Source organism: Notechis scutatus, chromosome 1, assembly GCF_049901735.1.
Source record: "Notechis scutatus isolate UNSWTSFEM ecotype Mainland chromosome 1, rNotScu1.2, whole genome shotgun sequence".
NCBI classification, from domain to species: Eukaryota; Metazoa; Chordata; class Lepidosauria; order Squamata; family Elapidae; genus Notechis; species Notechis scutatus.
Window position 1 is genome coordinate 180866482 of NC_142009.1, and position 20983 is coordinate 180887464.

The 20983-nt window shown below is 39.8% G+C and overlaps 1 protein-coding gene across 8 annotated transcripts in view; it reads right to left on the bottom strand.

Moving 5' to 3' along the window:
• The window catches only part of GULP1 (GULP PTB domain containing engulfment adaptor 1), a 143729-nt gene that overhangs the window by 114039 nt on the left and 8707 nt on the right, over window positions 1–20983 (bottom strand). The window lies entirely within an intron of this gene.

The following is a 20983-nucleotide window of genomic DNA, read 5'->3' on the forward strand; positions in this document are numbered from 1 at the left end:
TCTATAATAAATTGAATCTTCTCTGTCTTTTATTTTCATTGTTAGCCTGTCCATCTCTATACAATCTATTATTTTTTTTATAACCATGCCTTCCGGTGGAACCCTTTTTTCCTTCCAGAGTTGTGCGTATGAAATCCTTGCAGCTGTTAACATATGTAACATAATATATCTGTTTTATTGCATTTTTGTGTTATACCTAATAAAAAAGTTTCCAGATTAAATTCAATTTTCTGATTCGTGATTTCTTCTATCCATTGTCTAATTGTATTCCAATATTTTTTCACTTCCTGGCATGTCCACCAGGTATGAAAATAAGTGCCTTTTTCTTTTCCACATTTCCAACAATTTGGGTCCGAGTTAAACATTTTTGCGAGAGGAAGGTGCCATCTGTAGAACATTTTGTATTGATTTTCCTTGTGTGCTGTGGATGTAATTAGTTTGTAATTTGATCCCCACATTCTCTCCCAATTTTCCAGGTCTATATTGTGGCCAACATTTTTTGCCCATACCACCATCGTCTCTTTGACCACCTCCTCTTCCATTTTAAAATCTAGTAGAAAGTTATATATTCTTCAAATCATTTTCTTTTCCATTTCTTGTAGAATTTTATCTAATTGATGCTTTTCCATGCAGAAACCAAATTGTTCTTTGTCCTTCTGATATCTTGCCTGAATTTGCATGTATGGCCACCAATTTATTCCTCTTTTTTCCCAGATCCATTGCATTTGGGTAGATTTGTGTTTCCATAGTTGACAGCCAGTTCGGTATTTTAGTATAATGATTCTTTTTAATCTTGTTCCATATCCGAATTAATGAATCTCTAATCATGTATCTCTGAAAATATGCATACTGTTTACATTTCCCATCCCATAGGAGACTATGCCACCCTCTCTGCAAGTCGTGACCTTCTATCGACAATACTCTTCTATTTTCCAGGTTGATCCAATCTTTAATCCATACCATAGCTTCAGCCTGATAATACATTTCCCAGTCAGGGAGTCCAAAGTCACTCCTTTCTCTTTTTTTCTGTAACAATTTCTTTTTTATCCTAGCTTTTTTCTCATCCCAAACAAATTTACTTATTATTTGATCTAATTCTCTAAAAAAGGTTTTATCCAATCTTATTGGTACAGTTTGAAAAAGATATAGCATTTTTGGTAGGGTTGACATTTTAATTGCTGCAATTTTCCCCAGTAGTGATAGCTGTAATTTCCCCATTTCCAATTCTTTTTTGATTTGTATTATTGTCAGTTATCTTTTTTGATTGAAGAGCATCTTGCTGTTAACCAAATGCCTAAATATTTTACCTTTTTCACACTTTGCATTCCCAATTTTTCTTCTAATTCTTTTTTTTTTTTTGCTTATCTTTTAAAATTTTAATCAATAATTTTGTTTTGTTTTTATTAATCTTAAGGCCTGTGACCTTGCCAAATTCCTCTATTTCCTTTATTAATTTTACTCCCGTATCCTCTGGATCTTCCAAAAAAATGCTATATCATTGGCAAATGCTTGTACCTTATAATGCTCCTTTTTAACTAAAGCCCCTTTGATTTCTACATTTTTCCTAACGTTTTCCAGTAAGTTTTCTAAGGTAAGAATAAAGAGAAGGGGTGACAGTGGGCATCCCTGACTTACTCCTTTGTTGATCTTGAATGTTTACGTTCTGTCACCGTTCATTATTACAGTGGCCGTCTGTGTCATATAAATTGTCAAAATCAATTTAATAAATTTATTGCCAAATTGCATACTTTTTAATTGTTGTATTATGAATTGCCAATTAACATTGTCAAATGCCTTTTGCGCATCGAGGAAGACCATTGCCAATTGTTTCCTGGGTTTGCTTCATAATATTCTATTATATTCAATACCATTCTGGTATTATTTTTAATTAGTCTATTCAGTAAGAATCCATTTTGGTCACTATGAATGATATGATTAAGGGTTTTTTTCAATCTTTCTGCCATTATGGACATAAATATTTTATAATCAACATTTAAAAGGGATATGGGCCTATAATTTTGAATTAATTGATGGTCCGAATCTTCTTTTGGGATCAATGTTATGTATGTCTCCCCCCATGACTTAGGTAATGTTGCTGTCATCAGTACCTCATTATAGAGTTCTAATAATTTCATTTCTAATTTTTCTTGGAGTGTTTTATACAGTTCCCCTGGGAAACCATCCGGTCCTGGTGTCTTATTGTTTTTCTGTTTCAGGATTGCCTCTTGCAGTTCTCTTAATGTTATTTCCTTGTTTATCTCTTCTTTATCCTCTTCCGGGATCACAGGTAGACCTTTTCCTTTAAGTAATGTTGGATATTTCCCTCTGGTACGTCTTCCCTACTATGTAATTCCTCAAAACAACTTTTAACAATATGTTTTTTCTTTTCAGTTTGGTGTTGTAGGGTACCATCAGCGTCTTTCAATTGTTGAATTGCTCTTTTTTCTTTTTCTTTCTTAAGTCAAAAGGCTAGCCATCTTCACGGCTTATTCGCATGTTCAAAATAATTCTGTTTGATCTTTTTCATGTCTTGTAACCATTCATCTTGTGCTAACATATTCAATTTATGTCTAATCATTATCCTCTCCATATTTGCTGTCTTATTATGTGGTGTTTTTTTAGTGTTTTTCTAACTCCTTAAGAGTATCTAGTAGTTTAGATTGTTCTCCTTTTTTTTCCTTATATCTATGTGTATTATATGAAATTGCTAGGCTCCTGATATATGCAGAAACGGCTGTGAAAGTCTGACTCACAGACGAACACTATACAGAAGCCTGATGATGGCAGATGAGATTCTGCCGAAATGTTGCTACAACTTTAAAAGCACAACTTTAATGATGTGGGAAAATACCTGAACAAAGCTGAATACCATACATATAAATACCCACGAAAACGTATATATCTATATCGATCTATCTATCTATCTATCTATCTATCTATCTATCTATCTATCTATCTATCTATCATCTATCTATCTTTGTTTTCTTAAGTTTTTGTGGGTATTTATATGTATGGTATTCAGCTTTGTTCGGGTATATATCTCATCTGCCATCACCAGGCTTCTGTATAGTGTTCGTCTGTGAGTCAGACTTTCACAGCCGTTTCTGTTTTAAATTTGGTGCTAGCCTACTGCTGTGCCAGAATGGTTTTTTCTTCATCCTGATTGGTTGGGAGTCTTGGTCTGTGTTTATTGGTCTTGGAGTTTGCTGTGTTCTGCTTGATTGGTGTTTCTAATATCTTCTGTCTGTTTTGTAGCTTTTTTTGTCTTGGTTGGCTGGCAACATTGTGTTTCCTGTATTGGAGGCTTTTAGTGCGGCTTGGCTCTGAGTAAACGGATGGCTATCATTTATTAGGAAGCTAGGTTTCATCTGGGTGCCTGGTTGGGGTGTGTTTGAGCTGGAGGTATCAGGGGAAGTCTGTTTGTGCCCAGGTGTTTGGCTGGCTTGTGGTGTGGAGATTTTTTTGTTTGAGAGTGCAGGCTTCCAGATAATTGACAGTCTGGTGAAGTCATCTCTTCTGTTCATGCTTTCAGGTCTTTTTTCAATCTCTATGGCTTCTCTGATAATTCTGTAGCTGGGATTTTCTATAGTGGCTAGGGTTTTGGTGCCATTGAAGTTGATGCTATGACCTGTGGCTTTCATGTGTTGGACTAGTGAGGAAGTGTGTTCCAGCTTTTTTACTGCAGTTTTGTGTTCATCTAGGCGGGTACTTATTCTTCTCTTGGTCTGTCCAATGTATGTGGCAGGGCATGATGCACAGGGGACTTCATATATGTCTTGGTTTTCCAGGTCAATTTTATACTACACAAGCATCACATCAAGACTGCCTTCAAAACAGACAGAAAAATAGCAGCCATCCTAAGAAACCCCAAAGATAAAATTGACCTGGAAAACCAAGGCATATATGAAGTCCCCTGTGCATCATGCCCTGGCACGTACATCGGACAGACCAATAGAAGAATAAGTACCTGCCAGACCATATAGAGCCCACAGAGGCACAATCAAATCCAAGGTTGTTGTTTCCCTCTTGTTCCAAGTGGCAACTAAGATCTCAATCCAACCATTTACCAGAGCATTAGGAAAACCCTGAACTGCCTCTGCAACCAAATGGGGCCCACAACTTACCTGTGGTAGACTGATCAATAATTTCATATGCGCCATTCCCCAGGTAATATCTCTTCACCCATCTTCCAGGTTTTCCCCCCACATACAGTGAAGTGGTTCCTCATGAGTAAACTGCAAGTTTCAAGCCAGCTCACCAGTTAAGCAGCTTGGAGTCAAGGGATTCCACCAAACTTTCACCCACAATGAAATGTTAAAGATGCAAAGTACTGCCAAGCCCAATTTCTTAATTACTTTGGAAATTGTCTATTGATTGCCTTTCAACTATTAAGATCTTTCCAATTGACAAGTGATATAGGATCCACTGCTTGGGTTTCCTTTAATTCTTAACAAAAGAAGTTTTAAATATATGCTTAAGGACGTTAAAGAAATATTTTGGGGGGAATAAGTGGCAAAAGGGTGATTACAATGTTGATTGTGGAAAGTTATAAAAGAAGTAAGGTGCCAGATGGATTTGAAATAAGATTTTTAAATCATCATGGGAATCCTTTCCATGAGAAAATGTGCTGCTTGAATTCTGGAAAAAAAACATGAAAGGATGGAAATCTTTGGATATTAGAGAAGTTAGAGAACCAAATATTAAAATTAACACTTAAATCTGACTTACACTGAATGGAGTAAAATATTTTTAACACTGGACATTCTTGAGAATATTTGTGTACAATGGACCAGAAGTTAATCTTAAAAGTATTTGCCATTATAGGTAGATAGCTTTATAGATATAAATTGGATATACAAATGTCTTAATAGTTGAAAGAGATGTACAAATGGGAAACCAAAACAATGACTTGGATAAGTTTCTTACATTGGATTTACAAAAGAGATCTGTTAAAAGTTCTGAAGGCTTTTGTGAGAAGGAATTAAAAAAATGAAAACAACTCCAAGACATCATTTGAAGGGATTAAAGATTAAGATTGTTAAAAGGAAAGATTATAAAATGGGTTTATTTGGTCATCATTAAAATAGATATGTTGTTGTTTCCTACAAAACTTAATGGATTTTTTTCTGACCTGGACTGACAAAGTTGTAAGGATCTTTTTATAGATGTGAGATAGATGATGAAGAGATTGTTGTTGTATTCTAAGAGAAAGCAATAAGTTGTTAAAATTATTTATATTTGTTGTGGGTGAAGGGGAAGTTACTTAATCTATTTTTTTCTTTTCTTATATTTTTTTTACTTTTTCTTTTTTAATTTTCTATTCATATTTTTTTCTGCACTTTTTCTCTCTTTTTTGAGATATATATTAGTTATCTGTGTTTACTAAAATTATATAAAAAGAGAAAGAATTAGAGATTCAGCCCTACATCAAACAATTGTTATACTTATCAAGCTCAATGTCTTGTTACCTTTCTTCCACCTATAACCTTTGATATCGGTGCCTAGAACACCATTGCTCCTGTATTAAAATGTTGATTATAAATGCAATTACTCTTAAATGTGTTTGTACAAAAGTGTGTCTCTATATGTCATTCTATTTTAATTTAAACTAATGTATGCAATTGTTTGATTCAATCGCAACTCTAATTTTATGCTGGCTGATAACATTTTACAGATTCACTACTATTGAAAGGTTATCATACTTTGTTTCTTATTCATAACATCATGCAAATCTGCACTTCAAGTACAGGAACAAAGGCTCTTCTCACTTATGCAAGAACTTGATTAATAGAAAAGAGAGGTTTTTTTTTTTTTTAAAGTATTATCACAATGAGCTGCAATCTGGAATTCATCAGATCCTATCTTTATCTACATTTTCAAAAAATAAAAAAATAAAGACTTTCTTTCTTTCTTTCAAACTTTCATTTGAATGGTTTTTATTTTTCCATTTGTGGAGTTCATCTATAACTGTATATCAATTAACGGGAAATGTTTTAATAAATGTCTCTTGGTTTCAGTGATCTGCTTTTATGCTTTTATGTTATAAATAACATCCATAGTAATTAAATTTGCCGAGTTTCTGGTCTTACTATCAGCGTAAAATACTTAAAACTGTGGCCACGTGACTGGCAAACCAAATACAAGTGGCCCTCGCTTAATGGCTGGTTACTTAGCAAGTGTTCTAATTTATGACTGACCTCCCCAGAGCTACTTGACCTGTTTTTGGAGTTTTGACAGCCATGCGCGCGCGCACACACACACACACACACACACACACCCTTCTAACCCTGCTGGAGCAGGTGTTTGGACTAGATATCTCACTCACTTTCTCTTCCTTCCTTCTCTTTCTTTCTTTCTTTCTTTCTTTCTTTCCTTCCTTCCTTCCTTCCTTCCTTCCTTCCTTCCTTTCCCTTCCTTCTATCCCCCCTTTCTTTGTCTTTCCCTTTTCTTTTTCTTTCTTTCTCTCTCCCTTTTTTCTTTCCCTTTTCTCTTTCTTTTCTTTCGTCTCTTCCTTCTTTTTCTCTTTCCCTCTTTCTTTCTCTCCCTCCCTCCCTCCATATATACCATTCACTTTCTCCTCCCTCCCTCTCTTTCTTTCTTTCTCTTTCTTTCTGTCCTTTCCTTCCATTCCCCCTTCTGTCTATCCCTTTTCTTCCTTTCTCTCTCCCTTTTTTTCTTTCCCTTTTCTTTCTTTACTTTGTCTTTTCGTCTCTCTTTCTCTCTCTCTTTCTCTCTATCCCTTCCCTTCCTCCTACGCTCTCTACTCCTAAGCTAGGTGACCCACCTGAAACACTCACACACACACACACACACACACCCCTTCCAACAAGGTAGTCACCTGGCAGTATCACTTGTGATGAGAGTCCCAAGGACTGGGCATGATTGTTCGTTCACGCCCGGTCCCCGTTGCCCAGAAAAGCCAGCAGGTAAGGCTTCCAGGTCCAACAAAGGGGCCATGGGCAAGACTTCCACTCCTCCCTCTTTGGGGGAAATGGATGGGAACTTCAAGCAAGGCTGCAGCCTCGCCCACTGCAAAAGCTGTGGGAGAACTGAGCTTCAGGAAAGGTGAACCAGCCCACCCTGATTGTCTCACCTTTCCACAGCGTTTTGGGCTTTCCCAACTGCCTACAAACTTACCTTCCTCCCGCGGCTGGTGGCAGAGGGAAAGGTGAGCCAGTCAGGGCACACCTGTTGCTACTCGGCTCCCCGCCAGCCCACATCTCGTCAGCTGCTATGGCTCGCGGGTCGCAGCTGCTGAGGGGGAATGTGGGAGGCAACCAGGAAGCACAAGGCTTACGCAGCCTGCATCGCCCCTCTGCCAGCCGCCCCTCCGAGCATTTTAGCCAAATGTGGGCTGCTTCTATGCAAGCTCCATGGGTGGAAGATCTGCTCTTGCGAGGCTTGACTCGCGTCATTCTCACAGCGGCGGCCCACATTCAGCCAAAGCACACAGGCGGGTGGGTGGTAGAGGAAAGGGGCAGCAGGCAAGGGGCAATGTGGGAGGCATAGCATCATGCTCCCTGGTCACTCCCCCCACCCCAGTAGGCAAGGCCCAGCAGCTTCAGAGAATCCAGGCGGGACCCAAGCAGCAACGGGTCAGCCCTGGCTCGCCTTCCTCTTGGCCACCAGCAAGCCAGGCAAGTGGGGTGGGGGAAGCTGAATTACACCCTGCAAGGGGCCCACCTCCAGCACTCCTCTGCCACCCCCATGCCTCTTATCATCCCCCTAAGTCATCCCACTGCCCCCCAGGGGTGGTACCGCCCACTTTGGGAACCACTGCTTTAAACTAATACAATTGAATAACTTTGTTATTGAACTTGCAACTCCGTTGAACTCTCCCCATCTTCCTTTTTATAAGTATTATTCATACCTACATGGTTAGACAAGTGTACCTATGTAAATGGTGCTGTTGACCTGTATACTGAGGCCAATGTCTTATATCTATATGTTGATATACTGAAGTAGAATATTTTTTACTATTAATTGCAGATCCCCTAAAAAGATCTCCCATTCTTGCATCTATCTTCCCACTATGGAGTTTATCAAGGACTACAGATGAATTCATGATTTATAAATATTTTTTCCTTTTGTATAAATCCAAATAATTGGGATACAAGATTCTTTTGAGACATAATCTTAAAAACAAATATATCAGAATCAACAGTGAGTTATCAGTCCTGAAGCAAGATAAGGAAAGAAGTTCAGCTGTGAAAAATTAGATATTCAGAACATCAGAAAATATGCCTCAACACTGAAGGAAATTTACTACTGCAACCCAAGAAAATAAAACACATTAACAGTCTTTCCATGTTTAAGATCACAGACCCAAGAGTGCAAATTAAATGAGAAACATGCTAATTGCAAACGCAATTGTTGATTACTTGCATTATATACTACTATCTCTTAGGAAATGCAATAGCTACATTTAATGAGTATTTATCCTTTTGGTTAACCTTCTATTGACATAACTACATTTGTCTTCTTTAATTTATATTTATTTGCAAATTTTGATTCTTCCCAAAACTTAACACTCTCATCTCACTAATTCTAACTTTTGGGCACTGCAGTTATAGAATACTTCTTCAGATATTTAAAAAAAATATTTGAAGCCTTTTTCTCTCCCTTAAAACTGATGGCAATATTTATGAAACTGAACGCTTTAAAAAAAGAATAATGGGGGAATATAAATTGTGTTAAAGAAAACATTCAGAAAATTTATCATTGTTTGATGAGATTACATTGTCCTTTTGAATTACCTACATATATTACAATATAGAATTCAGAAGAGGAAAAAAAATAAAATGATCTTTCATAAATCACATCTACCCAAAAAGTCCTTTGTCTTTTTTTTTTTTACTATAACAATGTTTATCTTTAATTCACAAGAAGTTATAGTTTATATATAAACAGTGTATCAATTTTCTTCTAAGTAATAATTCAGAGACAAATCACCATGAACACATTATTTTTCTGTATCAGATTTAATGGTACAAACTAGACCACTAAATGCCTTGGAGACATCTCCAAACAGATGCTTAGTACGGATGTGTGTAACTTTTCCAACAGAATGCTGGCTTGAGAGCAGCTGGGGGACAGATGACACTGTTTCTGCTGACTACCGAAAGGTGGATGGAAAGATTCTTGCAGAAACTGAGCAAACAAAAATGCAAATGCAAGCTATTGCATTCAGTTCTCATACTCTATACCTTATCTGTTTTAAGTTTATGCAAAACAGTCTATTGAGGCATTCAAGTAGATCCTCCCAATACAGCATTTCTGCCAAAAGGAATATTTTAACATATCGTGCATAGAATCCAGCATCATTTTAACAGGAAATTAAAATATATACATTTCAAGTACTGGTTTATAACTATAGTAAAGCTGTTTTGGGAAAAGTTATTTGATAAAAATGGTTTCTGCTGGAAACCCCTAACTAAGAAACTCTGGTATTTAAATCAAAGAAGCAGGTACAATAGGAAAATAGAAACAGATAATTTATTTGCAATATTTGCATGCCACTTCTCCTCAAAGACTCTTAACAATCATCACAAACACAAGGGGAAAAAAAACCTAAACTCACCAGGAAAAATCTCATATTTTAATGTTGTCTAATAATGACAATAACGATAATGGATAATAATGGATGGAAACTGACCAAGGAGAGATTCAATCTAGAAACAAGGAGAACTTTTCTGACAGTGAGAACAATCAACCAGTGGAACAGCTTGTCTTCAGAAGTTGTGGGAGCTTCATCACTGGAAGCTTTCAAGAAGAGACTGGTCTACCATCTGTCAGAAATTGTATAGGATCTCGTGCTTGGGCAGGAGGGTTGGACTAGATGACCTACAAGGTCCCTTCCAACTATGTTATTCTGGTCTGTTCATTTCTGTCCTGGTCTGTTCTGAAAATTCATATATCTGCTAGTGCATCTCAACATTCAACCAATGCCATCGTCCTGGACTAAGGGAGGGAGTTAAATCTCTTCCAGCTTTATCTTCAAGTGACCAGTCTACAGAAATTTTATTTCATCGAACATGTATGCTCATTGCTATTGGATCCGGATACACAATACTGCTTGGGATACTGTTAATATAGAAACATTCATTCAAACATGTTGGGAAAGATTGCCCAACAATCTTTCCTCCTGAGCTAGCTGGAGTGATATTATTTGTTTATTTGGATGTTGGCTGCTGACGAAAATGGTTTCTGGATGTTTTGTTTCCTTCTTAGGTTTTCTTTATTATCTCTTTTAAATGGTGTGTAAATATGTTTATCTCAATATATTTTTACTGATAGAGAAAGTTTCATGCAAGGACCAGCTTAACCATAGTTTCAATTGGGAAAGTGAAAAGCATCCTAGACCAAACTAAGTCATCAAATACTATGGAATTCCTGGAATCTTGGCATTCAAACAAAGTCATCGTCAACAGACACACTGAGATAATACAATTTATACATTGTCACATAATTAAGGAGGACAATGATAAATGAAACAGTAAATTGAAACACTGAGACATATTTAAATAAGATCATCTTAATGTAACTCTTCAAGTATGAGCAAAACTGGACTAACATAATCTGCATGGGTCACTGTGAAGGTGACTCAGCAAGTTCAGCTGTTTCAAAATGCAGTGGCTTCTCAAAGAGGGCCTTAAAAATATTCGGCTGATAAATCTGCCTCTGATTGGATTAAATGATAGTTACTTTTAATGGTTGTTATTATTGTTATTATAAACACCTCAAGTCCTTTGGGCAAGTGAACAATATAAATAACTGTATAAATAAATAATCTCCAACTAGAAACCCAAACTGAGGAATATTATGATGTTCCTATTTATTCTCCCCTCACGGCTTTCCCTTTGCAGCCATTGCGTGTAGAAATCCATTTTCAAAATACACAATTCATACAGAGTCTTTATTTTCCCACATAAAAGACAGATTTTTCTCTCCAACATAGAAGAATGTTTTACAAGAAGAAGTTTTAGAAGAAGAAAAGCATAAATTTATCATATTTATCTAAATCATTACAAAGCAAGATAGTAAAGAAAATGAAACAATAATAATTTTATAAGTCAACAATAACAAGAGGAACTTATTATTGTAGAGCAATCATAATTGAGAGACCATATAAAGGGGCATGTTAAAAAATGGATACCCTCTTTGATCAAGTTCTCATTTTTACCCCAGAGGAGAAGACTTTCTTAGGAGAAAAGAAAACTATCAACTCATTTAGAGAAGTGCCCATTTTCTTTGAAGTCCATAAAGTTTGATAAACTCTGATAAATTTCAGCACTTAATAGTTCATAGTGTTCAGTGACAATGCTCCACCTAGATCTGTACACATCATCAGGCTGGCATAAACTGAATAGCACACATAGTAGAATCGAAAGGATGCTATCTACACATCATTTTTATTGCTTACAATATAATTCAATTGTCACAAATATGAATATTTAATTCACAAAATATAAATTGTAACAGCAGATCTTCAAGATCTTCTTGATCTGAACTTCCAGGTATTTAACTAGACAACCAGTGATCCGTTGGGTCATTGTTTCAGAAATATTTCCTTACTAGATTCCTCAATGTTTTTAATAATGGCAATGTACTTGAAAAGTTCTTAAAAAGGGCGATATTTAGAAATATATCTGCCTTGAAACCTGAACTGTACAGCACAGTCAAACCTTAGGATATGACCATACAAAATATTTTATGATATTTGTATTATGCCAGAAAGTGTTTTAATATAATTTTATGTAATAAAGCATTTTATAAAATGTGTCAAATTTCAATTCCACAAAAATCACGGGTTCCGGATTCTGGACTATAAGCTAGCCTGCTTGAAGTATCTTCACTGAAAAAAGTTCTGCTCTATGATGCACTGGTTCACCAACATAAAGATTACAGGCAGAAGAGTTTTAGTAGAATCTAGATAAGCCCCTCACCATCTGAAATGTTTCATTAGATAACATTATAGGTACCTAGTGGTGAAATACTAAAATAAACCTGAACCTTTGCTTTATTTTCTTGTATATATAATTAACTTTTTAAAAGCATCTTAAACACCAAATTTAAAGTGCAATTTTGTCAGCATCTCAAGGGTTGCCCAAGTTTTGAACATGATTGACAAGTCCTTAACACCTGCCTTTTTGCAAGCTTCTATACCAGATGAAAAAGTGGCACTATTTTAAGGGTAGCATTAACTTTAATTGATAGATTCCATCAATCTAATAGCAGCAGGCTCACTTGGAAACTGGGAAGAAGGTTTGGCAGTTTCAGTTACTAGCACAGATGTGCTGTGATGACCCATGTTCTGAAACACTTCTTCGAAATAATTTTCAAAACGTGCATATCCCTGCAGCACACTACATTGTGATTTAATTAAGGAGTCCAATGAAGTTGAACAGCCATTAAATTTAAAGAAATAATAATATGGGGACAATCTTATCAGTGGTCATACCCACCATCCCTGTTATAATAGCCTTAGCCACATAAAAAGTAACTATTACAAACAAGAAAGCCTTTTGGATTCTTCAATCTCCTAAGGATGGAGTATCAAAAACAAATCATTCATCTTCATCATGGATCTACTTATTTCCCCTGGACTTAAGAGTTTTGTAATTCAGAACTGACTCAAACATACCATCTATGCATACTAAAAAAATAAAATACATAGCTAAAAGTAATTCATTGAAAGAATCCAGCTTTATTTCTAACTTCAAAAAAAAAATGTACTGAAAAAGACAAATGCTTCGAAGCTATTCAAATGGGACATTAATAATACAAAGCATCAGATAAGCAACTGGTAGTCAATACAGATCTTCCAAGACAAGCATCTAGTGATCTTCCTATCTATTCACTTTAAACAATGAAATTGATAAATCAATTAACATTGAACACATTGAACAAATTGTAGTAAATTCTCCAGTGTAATATAACATTTGAATTGTACTGAGGCCAAAGGTCAAATTTCATTTCTCCTTTAAATCTAATCCTCATTTATTAATGCTGGATAAACATTCCATACATCTCATTTCCAAGTATTTTATGCCTCCTTTCATTCAAGTGGCAAAATCAAACAAGAATCTCAGCTTAATCATCTTTTCTCACTATAGCTAAACTGGGGACTATCATCAACAGCTTTTAGGCAGACTAGTAGAGTGTATTAAAGGACATAATGATTTAGTCACATATTGCTCATATTCAAAGGAAAATGTAAAATTAACACTAGCTCCCTGTCTTGTAGATGCAAAAAGATAAGCCAAGTTACGGAAGGGGGATGTTCCCAGTTGCATATCATTCATGCATGCACTGTTTTATGGTTAAAATTAACAGTAACTTTGATAATGCATCCAATCTAGTGAATCTGGTTATCTCAGTTATTTCATTGCTTCTCATCCTTTTGGCTAAAATCACATGTGAGTGTTTTCAAGGACTTTCAACTATTCTATCCGTGGTAAAACTATAGACTTCTAAAATCTCTCTAAGACAAAATTGGTTGGGCATGTTTTATCTACTGATGTATATCAGTGTTTCTCAACCTTGCTGAATGGAAATTCTGGGAGTTGAACTCTACACATCTTAAAGTTGCCAAAATTGAGAAACACTGAGGTATAAGATTTATATACCTGGTCATCTCGTGATAATGATTGGATGTGGCATACAAGGATCAAAATCAACACAAACAATCAACAGTCCAAATAACAAGTGACTGAGGTCACAGAAATCATTCCAATTACAGAAAAGAACAATACAAACTAATCAAGTTCAGCTTCCCAGCCCAAACTCCCAGAGGAGCAGCCAAATCTTTAAGGACGTGTAAAAGGTTAACAGGGTTGTGGTCATTTGGATCTCCATATGCAGGTTTTAATCTGTAAACAATATTACTCAGCAGATGCACTCTAATCAACATTATTATGGATATTTGCAAAGTACTAGTTCTCCATTAAGCATAAAAAGTAGATAGGTGGCTTTGGGTCAGTCACTTTCTCTCAACTTAGCCCACTTCACAGAATTGTTGTTTTGAAAAAACAAGAGGGGGAAGCATAATATATGCCACTTTGTGTTATACAAAATAGACAACAACAATAATATCAATAATATATCCTGCTAGGGAAAAAATGGAGGCATATTTTTTCACCCAGGCATTTATGATATTAAAAACTATCCCAGGAATAGATCCTTTTAGAATATCTTTCTTTTCATGTTTTGTCCTAATTTTTGTATTTACTGAATATAAGGAGTGATGATTTTATTTATATAGTTTCATTTAACTCCTGTTTTATTATTTACTGGTAAACTGTTTTCAAATTATCTTAGGTGAAAACAAATTTGAAAATTAAGCTAATTAAACAAATACATTAACATTAGGCTATCTGAATTGATAAACACCCGTTAGTGGCAATTTTCATAATATATTCTTGTTCGAATAATAGATAAATGTCATCCATTTATGAACCTCCACATTTTGCACTCATATATTGTCATATAGCAATGCATTCTAACACTGTAACATAACAGAGAGCAGAAACAACTGTTAATAATTAAGAACAACTATTGTCTGGCATGCAATGACATGAGTATTAGTACCATTTTAGCTGAATAAGTAGCTTCTACAAATTTCCTTACATTTGCAAAATAGGTATGCTATTACAGCATTCAAATATTAATGTTGAAATGTGTACCTTCCATTATGAGGTTCTTTGTGAGCAAAACTGAAAAGGAAAAAACAGACAAAAACCAAGAGGCATTTTCCTTTAAATTATGCACATGTGAAACCGATTAAGGGGCACTGTTATGGGTTTAGTCTCCTTAGCTACATTTGTACCATTACTTATCCAGTCCTTTATTCTCCTTAATAACACACACACACACACACACACCACACACACACACTAACCAATCTGGTGAGTAGCTAGATTTCAGTTCACTGGAACTGAATGAAGTTGCAACAGGCTGTGAATGAAAACAGACATTATATCAAAACAATCTCCTTGTGGTACATTCTGCAAGGACAGAAATGGTGTTACTGAAGATTTAGTGAGCATATTGAAAGCTGCCAATCTTAAGATATCCAAGCTATGTTTATTCAACACCACTTCTACTCAGCTGCTAGTAGAGAACTTTAAAAAAAAAGACTGCTTCTTTTCTTCTCATCAGTAAACAAGGAAAAGAAAACCAAGGATTCCAGCATTAAGAGCAAAAAAAAAAAAAAGGTGGGGGGGAGAAAGAATTAAAGCAGACAAAATGATGAAGAATTCAAGGTTAGCATAGAAAATATTCTCAGGGGATAGCTAGAGCCTGACTGCCTTATCTTTTTGGGGTCACATATGTTTTTTGACAAAACATTGTGGTTAGAAACATGTGCTACAACTTGGAGAACTGTATGTCTCATCTCAGCTGAGTCACAAGGCAAGAGACTAAGCTAAACAAAAAATATGCAAACTATAATCCCAAAGATATAAAGAACACCACTACAGCTTCAGTGCAAAAACTGTTCTTTTAATACTAAGAATAGTCTTCCTCCTGCATCAGACAAAACATCTTTGAGATGGCATCTGTTTTCCTTCAGTGGAGAGAGAGACTGTCTCAGACAATCTCTGTTGAGTTTTGTTTGTGATAATCACTCACAAAGGTGCTCTGCTTTGGATTGGGCGTTGGTAGAAGTTACCCTGAACGCCCTTTCTATCTATGCTGCGAGAGAGCCCAGTATGGGTTGATTCCTTCCTATGACGTCATTTAGCTGAGTCTGTACTAAGATATAAAAGCCAGCCCCCGGAAGAGACCCCAGCTTTGGCGAAGATACTTGACAGACTGAAAGGTGTCTCTGAAAGCACAAATGAATACAGAAATATGACTTACCCTCTCCGGACGAATCAAGGGAGGGGCTGGGCTCTCTCCCAGCATAGATAGAAAGGGTGTTCAGGGTAACTTCTACCAACACCCATTCTCCTCCATGCTGCATCGAGAGCCCAGGATGGGGCATACCAAAGCATGCATGTCCATGGGTGGGTCCTCGTCCGGCTCATCACACCGACTGTTGAACTATTCGTTGAAGCACCCGTCAGCTGAAGGCTGCAGTTGCCGAGGCAAAGACATCCAGACGGTAGTATCTGATGAAAGGAGATGGAGATGTCCACGTGGCTGCACGACAGATCTCCTCCAAGGGTGCTTGGGTCGCCCAGGCACCTGAAGTGGCCGCGTTTCTGGTAGAGTGCGCCATCAGACCTCAAGGAACCAGAAGGGCCACAGCTTTGTAGGCCTGCTCAATGCAAGATCTGACCCACCTGCTAATAGTAGGAGAAGAGGCCTTGTGCCCCAAGTGAGAAGGGAAAAGGAAACAAAATGGCTTCAGACTTCCTGAAGGAAGAAGTGCGCTTAATGTATATTCTAAGAGCCCTACCTATGTCTAGCGAGTGCCACTGCTGCTCTAAGTCATGGCACGGGAGGGGGCAGAAGCCAGGCAACATAATGTCCTGGGACCTGTGAAACAGGTGTTAACCCTTGGAATAAATGAGGGGTCCAGACTGAGGACAACCCTATCATCATGAAAGGAACAAAGGTCCTGTCTGGTGGAAAGAGCAGCGAGCTCTGATACCCGCCTGGCTGAAGTGATGGAAACGGGGAACACTACCTTCAGAGTCAGGAAACGGAGAGACAATGTTCTAAGGGGTTCAAAAGGGGGCTTTGTAAGGGCATAAAGGACCACATGAAGATCCCAGGAAGGATACCTGTGAACCACCGGAGGGTGCAGGTTGGAAGCCCCTTTCGAAAACCTCCTGACTGAAGGGTGATGGGATTAGGAAGGAAGCGAACCCCATGAAAGAACCGAGGAGAGGGCCTCAACCTGCCTGCATAAGGTGTTGGGGGCCAAACCTTTCTCCAGATCATGCTGAAGGAATCTAAGAACCTCTGCCAACTGGGCTAAAGCGGGAGAGAGGGACCCTCCCTAAGGCACCATCGGGAAGGGCCTTCCAGGTGGCATCATAGAGGCGCCTTGTGGGAGGTTTGCGAGATGCCAGGATAGTGATGATGACCCTTTCAGGAAGATCAGCCACCTCTAGCCGCTGCCGCTCAAGTGCCACATGGTCAGCTTGAGCCATTGGGGCTCCAAGTGGAGCAGAATCCCCTGTTGAAGGGAGATTAGATGGGCTGGGATCCTCCAAGGAGAAGCCACCGACAGGGTGACCAGGTCCGCAAACCAGGGCGTCCTTGGCCAGTAGGGTGCCAGGAGGAGGAGCTACGCTCGTTCCTCCAACATCTTCCAAATTACTGCCGGAATGATGGGAGCGGGGGAAAGGCATAGAGAAGACTTTGGGGCCATCTGCACCGAAGGGCATTGGTCCCCTCCGCTCCCTGGCAAGGAAAACTGGTGAAGAATCTGGTGACCTGGGCAATTTGAGGAGTGGAGAAGATCTACCTCCAGCGTTCCGAATCTGAGGGAAAGGTCCCTGAATAGAGAAGGAGAAATAGACCATTCTGCCTGGTTGACTAGGCTCCTGCTGAGCCAGTCGGCCTGGGAGTTGTTGATCCCGCACAAGTGGTCCGCCAAGATCGACAACAGGTGTTGCTCTGCCCATAACCCCAACCGTAAAGCCTCTCCCATGAGGGCTCTGGACCTCGTCGTCCCCCCCCGCCGGTTGACATGAGCCATGGCGGCCATGTTGTCCATAAGGACTAGAACATGAGAGCCGGTCATGAGTGCCTGAAATGCTTGAGAGCTAGAAAAATGGCTCTGAGCTCTAGCCAATTTATGGGAAGGGCCTGCTCTGACCTGGACCAAGGCCCTGAGCTATCTGGCCCTGCATATGGGAACCCCAACCCAGGAGGCTGGCATCAGTGGTTATCACTAGCCTGTCTGGGACCGTGAAAAGGAGTCCCTTCCAGATTAACAGGGAACACCACCAATTGAGAGATCTCTGGATTTGTGGCGGGAGCCACAATGGATGAGTGGCTGGTTCCTGCTCATTGGTAGGGAAGCAGGAACCATTAGAGTGGACAGGAGTGGAAAAATCTGTGGCTCTGGAGATATTTTCAAATCCCGATGGGCTGCATGGATGAAGGAGGACAGAATCAAAATGTTCTCCAAGTAGCATTGGATCCTCACTGGAACAGAAAGCAGAGATGGCATCAATGCTGCCAGAACCTTCGTGAAGACCCTTGAAGCTGATGAGAGGCTGAAGGGAAGTGCTCAATACTGGTAATTGTTATTCTGATAACAGAAACGGAAAAACTGGCGATGATGAGGCCCAATGGGGATGTGGAGGTAAGCCTTCATGAGATCAGTGGAAGAGAGGAGATCGCCCTCCCGAATGCTCTCTAAAATAGAATGAAGAGTCTGCATTTTAAATGGCCTTTTAAATTTTACAAATTGGTTGAGAAATTTTAGATCCAGGATGGTTCGCTACCCCACTGAGGCTTTGGGAACGATGAAAGGCGACAATAAAGCCCACGTCCCCATTGAGAGGGGGGAACAGGTTTGAATAGCTCGGATTTCAAGAAGGAGTTGAATGGCTTGATTCATGAGGTCTTGCCTTGAAATGTCCCGAGAGACAGGACAGATCAAAAAAAATTTTTGGGGGGGGGCGTGCATTAGGAAGTCCAATTGTAATCCTGACCTAATAGTGCTGAGCACGCAGGCATCCTCCCATTTGGAGGCAAAGAAGGCTAGGCGACCTCCGATGGGTGGGGAGAACGAGGGATTAGTTAGAGCGACGGCAGGAACGACCCCCACCCTCCCAAAAGGGCTGTTTACCAGTATAAGGAGCTGGGCGATAGTCGGCTCTCTTCCCAGAGGAAGAGAGAATTTTACGTTTACCTCTGGTTTCGATGAGATAAGGTTCCAGAGCATTGCCAAAAAGCTTATTGCCCGCGAATGGAACTGAAACCAGCTTCCATTTACGGCGTGACTCCACCTGCCAATTTCTGAGCCATAACAGTCTTCTTACTGCTACTGAAGATGCCATGGCCCTAGATGCAAATTTGGCAGAATTGAGAGTGGCATTTGCAGTGAATTCTGCTGTGATAATCTTATTAAGGCCTTGGTGAGACCAAAGGTCAGATGTAGGCAATCTAATCTGGAGTTGGTGCAGACACCGTATGGATGCCCACGTGAAAGTGCCAGAAAATGGGAATGAGGCCAGAACTGGAATGTCAACAGAAGGCACTGCCAGGGAATTGTCCAGGGCTGCGCTGACGTTGTAGAAATGCTTATCTAGAGAAGATGGGCGAGGAACTGCCGAAGGGGAACGCACTGTTCCTTGACCATGTCCAGGAACAAAGTGGGAGAAGGCAAAACCGCTTAATACACTACAAGCTTGGAGAAGAATGAATCTCCCTGGCTAGAGGGAATTCCTTGTGGCTCGGGAGACACTTCCTCTGGTGACAGCTTGGCAGTGACCAAGGCCATGCTGAGTAATGGCCTGAAGAGAGAAGGATTGAAGACCAATGCAGAGGATGTCTACTCTGGGCAAGAGTCCTCTTCCTCTGAAGATTTTGGTTAAAGGTCTCGCCCTCTTCATGTTCTGAATGAGAGGAGTAACTGTGTTCAGATGGTGAAGCCCTTCCCTCCTCATCAACCTCCTCCCATTCTGGTAGAGAAGAATGGACCCTGAGGTCCTGGGGTCTGCGTAAATCAGGGTGATGAGGCAACTTATAGATTGAGAAGGGAGAAGGGCCTGAACTCTTTCTGGAGGTCGAAGGATTTGCTTGAAGCCTTCAGCCAATCCCTGCGTAATGGCCAAAGAGACAACATCTTGGATATCTCCTGGTCTATGCTCAAAGGTAGAGGCAGAAGGCCAAAGGCCTGCTGCTGAGGGAGTGAAGGTGGCTTCAGGCCTAGATTGAGAAGAGGTTCGAGGCCTGGAGGGAGGGGGAGGAGCATAGGGCCCAGAAGCCTGTTGTAAATAAGGCCCAGATCTGCTTAGATCCTGAGGATCATTGTACTGCAAAAGCCTCAGGAGACCAGGATGGAGGATGTAAAGGCTCATAGATAACTTCTCCTCCCCTGGGAGGGCTTGGCTGGTGCCCACAGGTATCACCTGAAACATGCTGTAGTTGCACTCCCTTCTGTTGAATACTTCTGTTGAACTGCCTCTCTAGGGCTGCATGTCTGCGCTTTTCTGCCCTCAACTCAGCCTGAGTTGCCTTCTTAGGGGCTAGAGCCTTAGCTCTGATTTTAGCAGCCACCTCCTTCTGGACTGATTGGGTGCGTTGCCTACAACTTTTTCTCTTATTGGCTTAAGAGACTGTTCCACTGGGGTGGGGGGGAACTCTGCCTGACCCTTATCTTGCTCCATTTGCAGAATAAAGGCTCTTACGATGAAAAGAAACTGTTTGTAATTTTTTTGTATTAAGCCCCTTAGGGTATAAATTGGCCCCCAGACTTACAAAATGGCCGCTCACCTCATGGTGGAAGGCTTCAATCCATGATGGCCACTATGGGAAACAGGCTCCAAGATCAAAGAATTTCTCTTTAGGCTATAAAGAGCCCCGAGTGAAGTCAGCAAAGGAAAGGGCAGCCTCTGGCCACATGATCAGCTGGCTGACGCTGGTATCGGTTTGCCAATCGCTTTTTACAACTGCTCAAACCGCAGGCGTGGGGGAGGTCTACAGACACTGCCCAACTTGCCTGAACAGCGCTCTGGCAACGCTGCTCCCAACCTTGCAGGAGAGGAAGAGCAGCTGCCCAGATCCTGGGGGCTGCTTGAAATGAGGAAAAACGACACTGAAGATCGCTGGTGAGTGTTATCTAACAGAAGCTTTCAGAGAAACAGCTTCTGACTGAAAAGAGCTGAGTCAAAAGCTGGGGTCTCTTCGGACTTCCGGTTTGTCGGCTTCGCAAGCGGCAGGGATTTGTGATTCTGAGCGATCCCTGCCGCTAGCCGCTTATGGTGCTCCGATCCAGACGGGTCCGAGCTAGGCTACCCTGCAGGGTAGCTGAAGATAGGGGATCCGGAGAGGGGTTTGGGGTGTTGCAGACCCC